Source organism: Sinohyriopsis cumingii, chromosome 10, assembly GCF_028554795.1.
Source record: "Sinohyriopsis cumingii isolate HCF-2022 chromosome 10, ASM2855479v2, whole genome shotgun sequence".
NCBI classification, from domain to species: Eukaryota; Metazoa; Mollusca; class Bivalvia; order Unionida; family Unionidae; genus Sinohyriopsis; species Sinohyriopsis cumingii.
The window spans coordinates 82,204,685-82,221,505 of record NC_142970.1 but is presented as its reverse complement, the minus strand read 5'-3'; the positions used below and the strand labels follow the sequence as shown (position 1 = coordinate 82,221,505).

At 34.5% G+C, this 16,821-nt stretch overlaps 1 long non-coding RNA gene across 3 annotated transcripts in view; it reads left to right on the top strand.

Annotated features, from left to right (window-relative positions):
• Window positions 1-9,260: 9,260 nt before the first annotated feature.
• LOC149790477 (uncharacterized) overlaps window positions 9,261-16,821 on the top strand; it is a 46,322-nt gene continuing 38,761 nt past the window's right edge. For 2 of the 3 annotated variants that reach the window (XR_016423617.1, XR_016423618.1), the window contains exons 1-2: window positions 9,306-9,387; window positions 11,008-11,075. This is a non-coding gene — a long non-coding RNA (uncharacterized LOC149790477). Of the gene's footprint in view, window positions 9,388-11,007; window positions 11,076-16,821 lie in introns of all 3 variants that reach the window. The other variant, XR_016423616.1, reaches the window with a different exon arrangement.

Below are 16,821 nucleotides of genomic sequence, written 5' to 3'. Positions count from 1 at the left end.
TTTGTTATAGTTCGACCTCTTTGGAACAGATTCTCCCACCCCACCATATGGATTTCAACGTATTAAGCCTACCATTGTGGGTAAAATACTGGCGCTATACAATGTAGATAGGACCAGTTCAATATTTCTAAAGTATTAGTTAAAATGAATAGAACACAATTCCAATTGTAGAGGACGTTTTAATGGTCAGTAGAGAAAACAGGGGATGTGTCTTGGGGGCAGGGAAACGACATATATATTTTAATGTATATTTAGTTTGTATTATGTGTTGTTGTTTCACCTTGGTGATATTTTTCTGACCTTGGTCAATATTTGAGTAGGGTCTACTTGATACAAATCTTGTTTTGTGTAAACAACATATTACATGGCTAATATTTCTCTTTGATTTTAGGTTATATGTAAAGATCATTATTACCTATCAGTACAAATATCTTCAAGCAAGTGACTTCACTTGAAAATTCTTGATCTTGTTGACAAATTTGAATGTTTTAGAAATGAATGTTTGACCTTCGTCCTCATCTTTTGACTTAGGTCTTTATTTTATTAGAAGTAGGTAGAATTATCAGTCCTATTTTAACATGAATCCTTAGAGGATTCAAGTTTAGTTTAAGCGAATTGTTTGAGGATTTATGTATTTAAATTAATCACCGGAATTACAAATTGATCAGTATTTCGGACTAAATCACTTATTTGGAATATTTGTTAATTCATATGAAGGCATTTTGAACTATATCTTATGATACAACGAGACTGGTTGTACTTTGCCACATTTATAGTCTACTGGTTTATCATCAGATCTAAGATTGGAATTCATTACTAACGCCACTGGAAGTTATTAAGAACGCTATACATTTTGACTTGTGATGGAAAGTTTAAGGCTAAATAGTTTTTAAGTTGTCATTTTGTATTCTAGAAAAATGCATTCAATTGTTGAATGTTACACAATCTGGTGGTTTCCCCTCTTTTGTGTGACCTAGGTTAATATAATAATCATGTCACACTACGCACTCAGGACGGAAGGATGAGCAATAAAGTCCGAGTGTGAAACGACATACTATCTCAATCAAGGTGACCAAGTGGGTTGTTTACTGACGCTAAAATGTTCTGATTTCCAACATTATGATATACTGCTTGATTTGTATGCTATTGTCAAGTTGTTCTGCTTGATAAAGTAGCTCCTTTGAGTTCGCTGAATATAATGTGCGATTTAAATTTGCGGGATTGTCTGCTATCACCTTGTTTGAGGAATTTTTCATTCATGGAAAGTTGCATGTTTTAGTTACTGCGAATATAGCTAAGTGCTGTCTTAAGGTATACGATAATGCCCACGTCATGTTAAAAAGACTACTCTAAACCAGTCTGTTTTATCAATATACCACGTATGTGCCATTGAAGACACTGGCGACAAACACCAAATATCAAAATAAATATTAGAGTTAAATGGGGGGCCAGCTATTTAAATAAACCATTTTGTCATTGGGATAAACATATTTTTACACGAGGAATATATGTGACTTCCAAGAAAACATATATTTTGTCGTTGCCTCACTTTTTTTCAGTTAGTGAACTTGGTCTATTTTTTTTCGTCATTCAAACTCGAATATGTCATGTTTGCTTAAGGAACTGAATTAAATGAACCAACTATTGACACACCTTCATTGTTAGAATCCGTTGATTGTATATGATCTTACATTGTCTATAACAGATCGACTGTGTGAAAAGAAAAGATATTATATATTCAATAAAGTACACCTCGTGAGGGAGACTATCTTCATTTTATGGTTGTATTGCCTCGGTAATGCGTTAACTGCTGAAATTATTTTGGTGTCTTTTTGTCTGCGTTTAATAGTGGAATTCATTGGAAGTTCTTTTCATAGGCATCTGAATACAAGTGTAATAAACAATATGTAAAAACGACGACACATGTTCATTTAAGAGGATATGAATGATAATATGAAACATGATGGTATTCTAATACTTTTATCTTAAATTCTTAAAAATCCACTGACTAGAATGAAATACATAAATGTGAACATAGTGGGGATGGAGAGAGAGAGAGAGAGAGAGAGAGAGAGAGAGAGAGAGAGAGAGAGAGAGAGAATTTGTAGGCGCAACAGAGCACATTTAAATAGGTCAAGGCTTCTTCGGAATCGTAGATGTTGACGATCGTTCACCAAACTCGCACAGAGACCAACATTATTAAACATATTCGTATATCTTTTTTGTCAAAAGCTCTGTTCCACTTCAGCCCGAAGCATTAAGCTTTCTACAAAATATGTGGAATCCACTAACAGCCGACATTCCAGAACGATTATATACATGTATGGAGACAATTATTACTCTTGGGCGAAGGCTGAAGCCTTAACAACAAGCATCTCTTAAAAATGCAATGTAAAGCTACATATATAATTTCAAATGTGGTACGGTTTTGTCTGCAGCATTATTTCTTGAATGACCAGTGTTAGTAGTAGCATTTTTTTGTTTGTCACTTCCAAACTCCAACACCACGATAATATAAGTTGGCGGCCTCACGTATATCCCTAGTAATAGCCTACCTTTTCTGTCGCAGGTAAATGCCTCGTTTTCAACCAGACGCAATCGGCTATTTACACTAAGAAATCGTTATCATTACAAAGACAGCAGAAGCGCGTGTAGACAACATAAACATATCATAATTTGTCTGTCTATTACATTGTTGACTATTTGACTAAACTAGGCATATTAGAAACACATGATTGACTGCTTAGTAATAAATCTTTTTTTTATAATATTAAGTGGCAGAAGAATCGGGCTAGGGTACATTGCATATACATTCTTCATACTTTAGTTAGCAGCGTTTTAATGTTCTGTCTTACAACCCGCTGCCTGTGTGATTTAATAGGTCGAAAATGAATGGCCGCATATGCGACAAAATGCTTTCCAAGTGATTATTATGATAGACAAGAGACATGGCTTATCTGCTATAATTTTACATACTTTATTAGTTTACATATCAATAAACATACGATTTTTACAAACTGACATTGCTATTGCTAGTCGTAGAGTAAACCAATTCCAGAGACTAGATTAAGGAGGGTGGGTGTGCAATCGTCGTGGGCACTATAACAAGTAACAGCATAAGACAGTTTTCATTGCCTAAATGTATATCAATGTACATCACATTACAAAATATTGTTGGCTGGTAGCAACTACAGCAAGACAGGCGTTCAGACTGTTTTTATTATGTTCGAGGCCTAGAGTAATTAATTCCACTAATAGGCTGGTGATTTTACACCTGACACAGATATTGCCACTTACCTGTACAGGTATTCTTTACTTCATATATAGGTATTTATTTTGAAATTGGCAGATGTTTATATGTAGCCAAGTATAGTCTATACCCATAATTAAACCAAGCGTTGAAAGGGGGAGGGGTTTACCGGAGCAAGATACAGTGAATAAGGTCCAGTGGAAGAGGTGGATGAGTGGTTTTTGCCTCTCACTTGGGGTTCGATACCCAACCCGGCGAGACAGCGTCTGCTACTTCTGTGCTTTTGAGGAAGGTACTTTGCTCCCATTTCATCGGTTTCATATTGTCCAAATAAAGTGATCAAAGTACCTTAAAATGCCGATGGTGGAGGAGAGACCTGAAACAATAGAGAGGATACCACCTACCATCATGCAAGATTGGTCAGGGAAAGAACACGAGACCATAGATAAACGAAGCAAGTTTGCTACCACGGTGTTATCCAGGTCACCTGTGTGTCAAACGAAACTTTGTTGCATCGTCGATTAAAAAGCATTCTATTATCGATCTTGTATCACTTTCTCGCATGTATATTTTTGTTATTTTCCTCACATTGTTTTCTTTTCTAGGTATTGATGTGTATGTGTGGTTGTGTATGTGTGTGTGTATGTGTTTGTGTGTTCATCCATTCCTTTATATATTCCACAATTTGTAGAGAAATTGACTACATTTAAACCATTTAGATCTTTCGTTAAGTCATGTTCGACTTTTTCCTTATATTTTCAGAGTTTCGAACCTTAGAAGTATTTCATATAATATAAAAGTTGAGACATTCGCTGACAGATGTGTCTTTGTTACACATGAACTGTGCTACTGTATGAATAAATTGTAGTTTGCTTTTGTCAGGTGCTTTTAAAATAGCCATTATTACTTGAGTGTCGTTTGTTAAAGTCCTTGATTAAAACGGTTTGTCCTATTTAGCAAAAGCAGTTCGTCGAGTTCTTTTCAATACAATTTAATTGATCGTTCTTTTCAAATACATAGAGCACGTTATTATTAATAAGGACTACGTAGATCGCATATATCATTTGGATGTATGTCTGTTGTAATTATCTACTAAATATAATCAGATAAGCGTAACCAAGAAATTAGTTCAGAAATCACAGATATCCCTGCTGATACAATATAGATAAGTTCTCAATCTAAGAGCAAACTTTTCAGTCGGACATGGTCATCTGCCAGTAAACAATAATTATCTTTACCTCTATTGTAAGCCATATGCAATTAGCGTCTCAAGCCGATATTTGATTCACGAGTTATGGATAGGTAAATAAAGTTGTGATTATTTATTTGCATACATCTATAGTGAAGTCTGATCTTAATTCTTAAACTCAAACTTGACTAATATGTTTGCAATTTAAATCGAGTTTTGCGCAGTGGCTTCTTGTGACAGACAATTGAAATAGTCGTTGAAAGTGTATGAATATAACCAGTAGAGATAATTAGCCACTGATATAGTTTTTTGGATACACTGTATCATTTTCACAGAATGATCTCCTTAATATAATTACGACCAAATGTGATGTGATGTGATTTTTTATTTTAATGTAGCTTTAACAATTTTTCAGTCATATCGCTACGATGTCTGCAATGTGGCAGTTTATAGTGATGTCTAGCACTGGGGCATCATGCCGCAGACATGTAACATGATGTCCCACCCAATCACATTATACTGACACCAGGCCGACCAGTCCTAACACTAACCTCTTAATGCTGAACGCCAAGCGATGCAGCTGTTAGTACCATTTTTTAAGTCTCTGGTATGACTCGGCCGGGGATCGAACCCACGACCTCCCGCATCCGAGGCAGACGCTCTAACCACTAGGCCACCGGAGCGGTAATTACGATCAAAAATCTTTTTCGAATTAGACGTAGCCATCTTAGAAAACAAGCTCTTTTCCTGGCATGATTTACCTCCATATGTTTGTTGTTTTCATAAATACTGCATAACCAAATTTATATATGGCGTCATAATTTATGTTTGCTTACCTTCCACTTTTACCTGCTCTATAGAGAAAACAAAAACATAATGAAACGCACCATATAACTTGTTTTCGGATCAGTTAGATGAAGCGCCATGGCTTTGGTCACTTAAGAATCAGTACGATGACTACTTTTATACAAAATGCAATTATCCTGATTCAAATTTAAACTACCCCCGAACCCCATTTGCCCCTATTTCCACTCACTATACTCAGTGCATATATAATTCTATCCACGCATCCATTTAGTAATCTATCTAAAAACCGTCAACAGCGGTTCAGCTGGACTGGCTTTGGTCGTAAACATGCGCTGTCTCGAAGATGCATTAAAAAATAAAAATAAAAGATTCAGGAACAACCTCAAGCCAAACCCAAACTTTCCTCCTGCAAAACTGATGAACTGTAGTAGACAATTACGTTGCGCATACATTAGACCGATAACCGAGATCCTAGTACATCGCTTACAGCATTTACGGTTAAAGACACCGAATGATTCAAGGCACTTGAAAATAAAATAATACCGACCTTCGTATTTTCATTTCAGGACAATATGAAACAATTTCATTGCAGTAATTGGATAGTAGCGATATTGGAAACTTTGGACGAACAAATTCTATATTTGTTCCCATAAAAACATACGGTATTTGTATTCCAGACTCAAATACGTTAGACGTGTTTTGCAAATATTATGTCATTTTTGACAAAACGAAAGCTATTTTCTCACTATAACGCTACCCATAACTGCTTGAATGCAAAGAAATAAAAAAGAATGAAACTATAATAGAAAGAGCAAAATAATTCAAACTTAAAATGGATTAGACGTGTCTAGTGTTACAATTAGAAATATTCTTGGCATCTATATTAATAGACATCTCATCTGTAAAACACATATGTGCAATGGTAGTCAAAAGAATAACTCTCTTGAAATTTACTCTCAAAATGTTTACCTGAACAGTCACTTAAACATTATTTTTCGGGATATTCACCACTTATAGAATTATGAACCATATGGGAAAAACATCGAATTTTAATCTACACTGAAATGACAATCTCCAGAAAAGGGACACCCGAATAAGTTTGAAAGTTTCTATTTCGACTTTCACGTCTACAATGTATACAGATACCAAAAACGTTTTCTTTATTTTCCAAGAATATATCTTTAACCAAAATCAACAAAGATCCTTAAATAATGAGAGCATTCTCCGGTCATCAACTAACAACGATATCCAGATTCCGCGGTCGCAAAACAACCTTTTCAACATCATATTTTCGGTATGAATACCTATCCCCTGAGGATTCTAAATTAAAAATTCCCTTGCATTGTTTTAAACCTAATTGAAAAAAAAAATTACCAGCTGGGATGATATACTAAAGCCTTCCATTAGAGAAATTTATAAATATTGTCCAGAAATAATATATTCATGTAAATACACATTATTATTATATTATTATTACTATTATCATTATTAAGATATGGATATGTTAACGCGGGTGATCGGCCAATCTCTCTCTCTCTGTGTGTCTCTTTCTCTCTCTCTATCTTACTCTCCTACTTGATCACCATACGTTGTTGATTCGATACTGTGTAAATGTGGGTGAGTTTGTGTGTGTGATATATATATATATATATATATATATATATATATATATATATATATATATATATATATATATATATATATATATATATATTAATTAGCAAAACCAACAAGAAAAGAAACTATGGCATAGAAATTAGTGAAGTGGATCTATCTGGGGAAGGTAGGATGTAATACTATTTCAAGTAGTGAATAACGGTTTATCAACCAGATAACAAGTTTTACATTAAAAGGTAAAGGATAGCTCAATGGTAAAACATTGGCGTTGCACCCTTGTGGTCCCCGGCTCTTTAAACGGTCTCGGCATACTAGAGGGCGAGATGGTTACATATTCAAAGTCAGAAGTGTTATATGTGTTCTTCGGTTTCCTCCACCATACAAAAAGCTTAATGTTCGCCAGTATTAGAGGCTTCGGGTGCGCTAAGCATACACTGGACGCATCTCGTCGTAAACGTTAATAAAGACTAGAGTTGTTCAACATGGTCATAATATATTAGTAGTATTCGTAGTAGTAATATAAAACACTATAAAAACATTGGTGATTGTATATCTTGAGTTGAGTTCTCTACAAGCACTGATAAACAATATTTATCTCTAAGAGTAAAAGGATCAGGTACTATTGCAGAAATCTGCGGTATCGAATGGCTGATATCGTACAAGTCTAAATATGCCATATATGTATAAAACAAGTTTATTATACATTATGCTGCAGATGGTGGAGGGACGGGTCCCATGCAAGTAATCTTTATGATGTTGGAAAAACAACAAACACAAAATTAAATTAGTCCTTTAACTTCTTATTATATTTCTAATTAAATTTGAATTTGATTAGTAAAGAAACCACTTTTTTAATGACATTCGCGCATAGAGATGAATGTAAACAATATATGCACAGATGTAGAGAGAAAGTGTATGAGAGAAAAATATAAAGACATAAACCTTTAAGTCAGATCACGGTCATGTTGTTGGTTTCCTCGGTGGAGTCCAATCTGATAGCTATGATCTAATGTTGCTTTGGCAACAAAAAATTATTGTCACTATTGGAGAACATGTTGTGTTTCACATTTCATATAATAATATAGTAGAAGACTGTAATTAAAAAAAATGAAGCATTCACTAAACCATCAATATGACAACATTTGTTAGAGGGATAACATCGAGAATGGACATAGGCAGAGAGATTGAGCGTCGAAAGTCATTGAATGTTACTAGACCGGAACCAATGAAGTAAAGCTATTAACAAATACTAGACCAGTCATAAACATTCATGTGCAATACAGTGTCGTCTGCTATGAGCTTTACAGGTAAATGAATACTGTATAGTATCTTTTGAGTTTTGATCCTAACCGAATTATCAGGTCATGTGTCAGGTGAAAGTATTTCACTGCAATTATTTCACGAAAGATAACATGATTTCAACTGCAGCAACAACGTGTATTTATTTGTACATGGAATTAGCCTTTTACACGTTTCTTTAGTTCTGAATTCTACCAGACCACAATAAACAAGACAACAAATGACAGTTATCTCGCTCTAATCATTTGAATGAGAGAGACAGACAGATTAGGATTAAAGTCATGAAATTTCAGCTTATTTTGGCGCGATAAATATTATGCATTAGGGATGCACTTTGTTTCAATATATTTTCAGTATATTTGCTTGAAGTTTAACGTAAAATAGGTTTCTTGCAACTTTGGCGAAGGATGACCTTGACCCTATAACATAAGGTAGACAGTGTAAAAATAGACGCTGTGGCACCTGTGTAAACACCTATGGTTTAATAGTAGCGTCAGCGATAGGAACTTTTGCATCAATTAATTGATATAGTAGAAACATCATTAATAGTAGCATTGGTGGTGATAACATTGCTTCTTTAGATGCAGTGCTCTGATTCGGTTTAGGCAGCAGCAGGGACAGTAATGAAGGAGATTATGTGTAGCAAGACAAACGAGAGAGAGAGAGAGAGATGGACCATTGCTGTTTTACATAGTAGAAATCAAATGGAATACATCAAACCGTTACCTTTTCTACTGCCCATTCTTCGTACCTTCATTTAAAATGCAGTGTATTCATATTTACACTAATAGTACAACCAGAACAGCCTCAACTAAGAAAAGATAAAGAGATAGACGAAATAACCCGAGTTAGTGACTTATACTAAAATAACGATAATAATTCTGTGCAAATATCGAAATATTTTGGCATAGTCTGGTGTTGAATATTTTTCGTTTTTATCATCTTCATTTGTTTGAGCGAATTAAATTAAGGAGGTATGCCTTTCGCAAATGGTAACATTTGAACTCGTTCGAAAATTACTAGCAGTACTTCATTGGAAGGACAAATCCGTGCCGGGAAATATCGGCTATTAACAACATAACGTGTTACCACATGCTGCAAATGTGTTTGCCCTGATCGATTTGCTTGCTTATAACAAGGAGTGTTTACCTGGAGAAGTTGGCATTGGAAAGAACACACAAGATAACTCGGGACGGTTTCATTTTATGGGATTTATAGAGCCTTCGTAAGTATGAGTCTACTATATATGATTATAAACTAAATACATGTATATTAATATTTACTAAAACAACTACACATTCATACTGTGTTCACCATTGCTTGAATACCCATGTCTAGTTGATGTATGAGGGACTGATTGTATACATTCGTTGGTATGTCCTATCAAGTACAACATTGCTGAGTTCAAACCTGATTTTGTTGCAGCACAGTATATGCCTTCTAAAATGATAGGAGCCATAAATATTGTGCAAACATTCCCCAAAATATGCATATGTCCTCTCTCAACATCATATTCAGTACATTAATCATATGAATACATGCAAGACAGATACAGGCGAAATGGGTGAGACCCTTAAAATACAATCAAACAGTTTTTATAAAATGCACTCACATATAAAGTACAGACCCTTTTCAGACAGGGTCTCATCGTGGGACTCACAATTTTATTCCAACCCGATTTATGTTTTACGTTTTACATCCCTTCACTAAATGCTGACTGTATTTAAATTGAACAAATGCTCACCTCGTAAAAGCTGTTTATTTTTTCAAACTAAATTTGATTCAGACCTCCAAATGACATGCAAAGCATAACTTAAAAAGGGAAAATTGAAATATAAGTTCTATTCGTCTCATAGAAGTGGAAAAAATTGTTAGCGAAGTCGATGCACAAATATCATCTTCCCACATTCTTTAGGCACACTCCCTATAGAATTTTTTTTACAAAGTTATTATGTCAGAGCATAAATAGTTTAGTTCGTTAATTATGCCAAAAAATAATCTGCGAAAGTGTGCTGGGTGTTATTTCATCCTGAAGAAATAAGCATTCTTCCCATATGAACTTCAGTTGATTATTTGATTTTATAGATTAGTAAACTTTGTTCAAAGTAAACATTTTTCAAGGACAGGTGTATAGTTGATTTAGTATATGTATGAATCACTACTGTACATTATGTAATGAAATGGGAGGGGACTTTCAGCGTCCGTCGATTGCATCAACGTCAGTTTTCAATAATATTTATCTTGCTCAAAATCGTTTTGACTTGGTTGTAGTATTTGCAATGAATTGTTGTTTTAGCTTTCATTGTGTGCTTCAGTGATCAATTCAATTTCGGTCGAATATAATTTTTCGACTTTGTGATATTCTCCTCGGATGTTTAACATTTTATTCTTTGATGTTGCCTGGTACTTCATGTCACCAGAAACGTAGACCACGCTTCTATCCATCTAACTGTTTTAAAAGTAATTGTTATCTCTTGATACATATACTGTTGCATATATGTGGACCTCGTTGATTTAAAAAAAAATGTTGAATCCATCAAATGAAACGTAGCACTAGGAAATGGACTGTATTGTGTTTAAGTAAATATGAGATTTCCGGTACATAGTATTCATTCACTCTCCCGACATAAACGTTGATTTAAATACTAGATCTATTTGCCATAACAATTATAAATCTTAGCTAATGTCGCTTGGAGAAATAAGAATAGACAATTCTCACAATTTCATACACATATCAACAGTATTCCGATGAAAATAAAAAACTCGGTATGTTAGACACTTATCAGAAATGTTCATTTTTGGTCGTCTCAACCGATTTAATTTTTTTTTAATTGTATCATCCCAGCTGAGCGACCATGGACTTAATAGAGAGGCGAAGTTCAAATAATGTTTGAAAGCTTTAGATAAATACAAGTATGCCCTCACTCTCTTTCTCTCTCCCCCCCCCTCTCTCTCTCTCTCTCTCTCTGCCCAGTTTCACGTCAATGGTTATATAAAGGAAGATAGTCCGATTTTCAATAATAACAGGTGTGTGTATTTGCGTGTGTATCATTCCAATTTTAACATGAATACTTAGAGGATTCAAGTTTAGTTTAAGCGAATTGTTTGAGGATTCATGTGTTTAAATTAATTACCTTAATTATAAATTGATCAGTATTTCGGACTAAATCACTTATTTGGGATATCTGTTAATTCATACAAAGGCAGTTTGAATTATATCTTGTGATACAACGAGACTGTTTGTACATTACCACATTATAGTCTGCTGGTTTATCATCATATCTGAGATTGGAATTGATTCGTAACGCCATTGGAATTCATTAAGAATGCTATACATGGAACGTTTAAGACAAAATAGTTTTTATGTTGTCATTTTGTATTCTAGAAAAATGCATTCTAATTGGTCTTCAGTACTTGTCCATTAAGGCAAAACCTACTGCCGTAGTTATTTTGAAAAGAGTACAGGGTTCGATTGAATTAAACTAGGAGATAAAATCAATTCTGTAATACAGGCCTTCCAAATGGTTAAAACTACATTTCTCACTGACAGTGAGGTACTTTACATTCCAGGTACGTTGTTTAATAGACGTAATTGCCACGGAAGATTTATTAATCTGTTTATAGTCATTGATTATTTTATATCTAAGATTATAAACTAGTGTATTATGAGTGTTTTGATTTTTCATAGATAAAATAGAGCTATAATAAATTTGTTATAGTTCGACCTCTTTGGAACAGATTCTCCCACCCCACCATATGGATATCAACGTATTAAGCCTACCATTGTGGGTAAAATACTGGCGCTATACAATGTAGATAGGACCAGTTCAATATTTCTAAAGTATTAGTTAAAATGAATAGAACACAATTCCAATTGTAGAGGACGTTTTAATGGTCAGTAGAGAAAACAGAGGATGTGTCTTGGGGGCAGAGAAACGACATATATATTTTAATGTATATTTAGTTTGTATTATGTGTTGTTGTTTCACCTTGGTGATATTTTTCTGACCTTGGTCAATATTTGAGTAGGGTCTACTTGATACAAATCTTGTTTTGTGTAAACAACATATTACATGGCTAATATTTCTCTTTGATTTTAGGTTATATGTAAAGATCATTATTACCTATCAGTACAAATATCTTCAAGCAAGTGACTTCACTTGAAAATTCTTGATCTTGTTGACAAATTTGAATGTTTTAGAAATGAATGTTTGACCTTCGTCCTCATCTTTTGACTTAGGTCTTTATTTTATTAGAAGTAGGTAGAATTATCAGTCCTATTTTAACATGAATCCTTAGAGGATTCAAGTTTAGTTTAAGCGAATTGTTTGAGGATTTATGTATTTAAATTAATCACCGGAATTACAAATTGATCAGTATTTCGGACTAAATCACTTATTTGGAATATTTGTTAATTCATATGAAGGCATTTTGAACTATATCTTATGATACAACGAGACTGGTTGTACTTTGCCACATTTATAGTCTACTGGTTTATCATCAGATCTAAGATTGGAATTCATTACTAACGCCACTGGAATTTATTAAGAACGCTGTACATTTTGACTTGTGATGGAAAGTTTAAGACTAAATAGTTTTTAAATTGTCATTTTGTATCCTAGGAAAATGCATTCAATTGTTGAATATTACACAACCTGTTGGTTTCTCCTCTTTTATGTGACTTAGTTTATTATAATAATGACGTAACACTACGCATTCAGAACGGAAGGATGGGCAATAAAGTCCGAGTGTGAAACGACATGCTATCTCAATCAAGGTGACCAAGTGGGTTGTTTACTGACGCTAAAATGATCTGATTTCCAACATTATAATATGCTGCTTGATTTTTATGCTATTGTCAAGTTGTTCTTCTTGAGAAAGCACCTCCTTTGAGTTCGTTGTAATATAATGTGCGATTTAAATTTGCGTGATTGTCTGCTATCACCTTGTTTGAGGAATTTTTCATTCATGGAATGTTGCATGTTTTAGTTACTGCGAATATAGTTAAATGCTGTGTTAAGGTATACGATAATGCCCACGAGTCGTTGATAATATTAAATTATAAATTGTTGATCTAAACTGTAATCTTTTAGCAATGAATATCATCGTTTTATATATATATATAAAGCAAATAAAACAAGGGGAGAATGAGGAATAATGTAACAATATGGAGGTAATTCTGCTCATTCGTCCATTTTGTCATATCCCGTATCCCTGTTCATGACTTGCTGCTCAATATAGATGACTACGGTTTTATAGTCATGTTAATAAGACTACTCTAAACCAGTCTGTTTTATCAATATACCACGTATGTGCCATTGAAGACACTGGCGACAAGCACCAATTATTAAAATAAATATTAGATTTAACTGAGGACCAGCTATGTAAATAAACAATTTTGTCATGGGGACAAACATATTTGTACACGAGGCGTATATGTGACCTCCAACGAGACATACAGTTCATCGTTGCCTCACTATTTTCAGTTAGTAATCGGGGACTATTGTTTTTTGGCCATTCAAACTCGAGTATGTCATGTTTGCTTAAGGAACTGAATTAAATGATCCAACTATTGACACACCTTCATTGCTATTCTAATACTTTTATCTTAAATTCTTAAAAATCCACTGAATAGATTGAAATCCATAAATGTGAACATAGTTGGGAGAGAGAGAGAGAGAATCTGTAGTGCAACAGCGCGCATTTAAATAGGTCACGGCTTCCTCGGAATCATAGATGTTGACGATCTCTCACCGAACACGCACAGAGACCAACAGTATTGAACACATTTGTATATCTTGCTTGTCAAAAGCTCTGTCCCACTTCAGCCGGACGCATTAAGCTTGGTACAAAATATGAGGTATGAACTAACGGTCGACGTTCCTGGACGATTATATAAATGTCTGGAGACGATTATTACTCTTGGGTGAAGGCTGAAGATGAAACAACAAGCATCTCTTGAAAATGAAATGTAAGGCTACATATATAATTTAAATCCTGTGGTACGGTTTTGTCGGCAGCATTATTTCTTCAATCACCAGTGTTAGTAGTAGCTTAGTAATAAATCTTGTTTTTAATATTAAGTGGCAGAAGAATCGGGCTAGGTTACATTGCAAATACATTCTTCACTCTTTAGTTAGCAGCGTTTTAATGTTCTGTCTTACAAACCGCTGCCTGAGTGATTTAATAGGTCACAAATGAATGGTCGCATATGCGACGAAATGCTTTGTATGTGACTATTATGATAGACAAGAGACATGGCATAGCTGCTGTAATTTTACATACTTTATTAGTTTACTTATCAACAAACATACGATCTTTACAAACTGACATTGCTATCGCTAGTCGTAGAGTAAATCAATTCCAGAGACTAGATTAAGGAGGGTGGGTGTGCCATCGTCGTGGGCACTATAACAAATAACACCTTAAAACAGTTTTCATTGCCTAAATGTATATAAGTGTACATCACAATACAAAATATTGGCGGGTAACAACCACATCAATACTGGCTATAAGACTGTTCTTATTTTTATCGAGGCCTACAGTAATTCCGCTAATAGGCTGTTGATTTTACACCTGACACAGATATTGCCACTTACCTCTACATGTATTCCTTACTTCATATATAAGCATTGATTTATTTTGAAATTGGCAGATGTTTATATGTAGCCAAGTATAGTCTATACCCATAATAAAACCAAGCATCGAAAGAGGGAGGGGTTTACCGGAGCAAGATGCAATGAATAAGGTACAGTTGAAGATGTGGATGAGTGGTTTTTGCCTCTCACTTGGGGTTCGATACCCAACCAGGCAAGACAGCGTCTGCTGCTTCTGTGCTTATGGAGAAGGCACTTTGCTCCCATTTCATCGGTTTCATATTGCCCATATAAATTGATAAAAGTACCTTAAAATGCCGATGGTGGAGTAGAGACCTCAAACAATGGAGAGGACACCACCTACCATCATGCAAGATTGGTCAGGGAAAGAACACGAGACCATAGAGAAACGAAAAAAGTTTGCTACCACGGTGTTATCCAGGTCACGTGTGTGTAAAAAAAAAACTTTTTCGCATCGTTGATTAAAAAGCATTCTATTATCGATCTTGTATCTCTTTCTCGCATTTATATTTTTGTTATTTTCCTCACATTGTTTTCTTTTCTAGACATTGATGTGTATGTGTGGTTGTGTATGTGTGTGTTTGTGTTTGTGTGTTCACCCATTCCTTTATATATTCCACAATTTGTAGAGAAATTGACTGCATTTAAACCATTCAGATCTTTCGTTAAGTCATTTTCGTTTTTCTTCCTTATATTTTCAGAGTTTCGAACCTTATTATTATTTCATATAATATAAAAGTTGACACATTCGCCTGGTCGTTATTACACATGAACTTGTTCCCGTGTGAAGAAACTGTAGTTTGCTTTTGTCAAGTACTTTTAAAATAGGCATTATTACTTGAGTGTCGTTTGTTAAAGTCCTTGATTAAAACGGTTTGTCCTACTTAGCAAAAGAAGTTCGTCGAGTTCTTTTCAATACAATTTAATTGATCGTTCTTTTTAAATACATAGAGCACGTTATTAGTAATAAGGCCTACTTAGATCGCATATATCATTTGGATGTATGTCTGTTGTAATTATCTACTAAATATAATGAGATCAGCGTAAACAATAAATTTGTTCACAAATCACAGATAGTCCTGCTAATACAGTATAGATAAGTTCTCAATCTAAAAGTAAACTTTTCAGTCGGACGTGGTCATGTGCCAGTAAACAATAATTATCTTTACCTCTGTTGTAAGCCATATGCAGTTAGCGTCTCAAGCCGTTATTTACTTCACGAGTTATGGATAGGTAAATAAAGCTGTGAAAATTTATTTGCGAACATCTATAGTGAAACCTGATCTTAATTCTTAAACTCAAACATCACATGTTTGCGATTTTAAATCGAGTTTTGCGCAATCGCTTCATGTGGCAGCCAAATGAAATAGTCGTTGAAAGTGTGTGAAGATTATCAGTAGAAATAATTAGCCACTGATATAGTTTCATGGGTACACTATATCATTTTCACAGAACGATCTCCATAATATAATTACGACCAAAATCTTGATTCGAATTAGACGTAGCCATCTTAGAAAAGACACTATTTTCCTGGCATGATTTACCTCCATGTGTTTGTTTTTCTCATAAATACTGTATAACCAGTTATATTTGGCGTCATAATTTATTTTTGCTTACCTTCCACTTTTACCAGCTCTACTTAGCATACAAAAACATAATAGTATGCACCATATAACATGTTTTCGGATCAGTCAGATGAAGCGCCACGACTTTGGTCACTTAAGATTCTGTACGATGACTACTTTTATACAAAATGTAATTATCCTGATTCAAATATAAACTTCCAACGAACCCTATTTGCCCCTATTTCCACTCACCCTACTCACTGGATATATAATTCTATGAACGCATCCATTTATTAATATATTTAAAAAGTGATAACAGTGGTTCAGCTGGACTGGCATTGGCCGTAAATATGCGCTGTCTCGAAGATGCATTAAAAATAAAAACAAAATAGTCAGGAAAAACTTGAAGCCAAACCCAAACTTCCTCCTGCAGAAATGATTAACTGTAGTAGACAATTCCGTTGTGCATACATTACA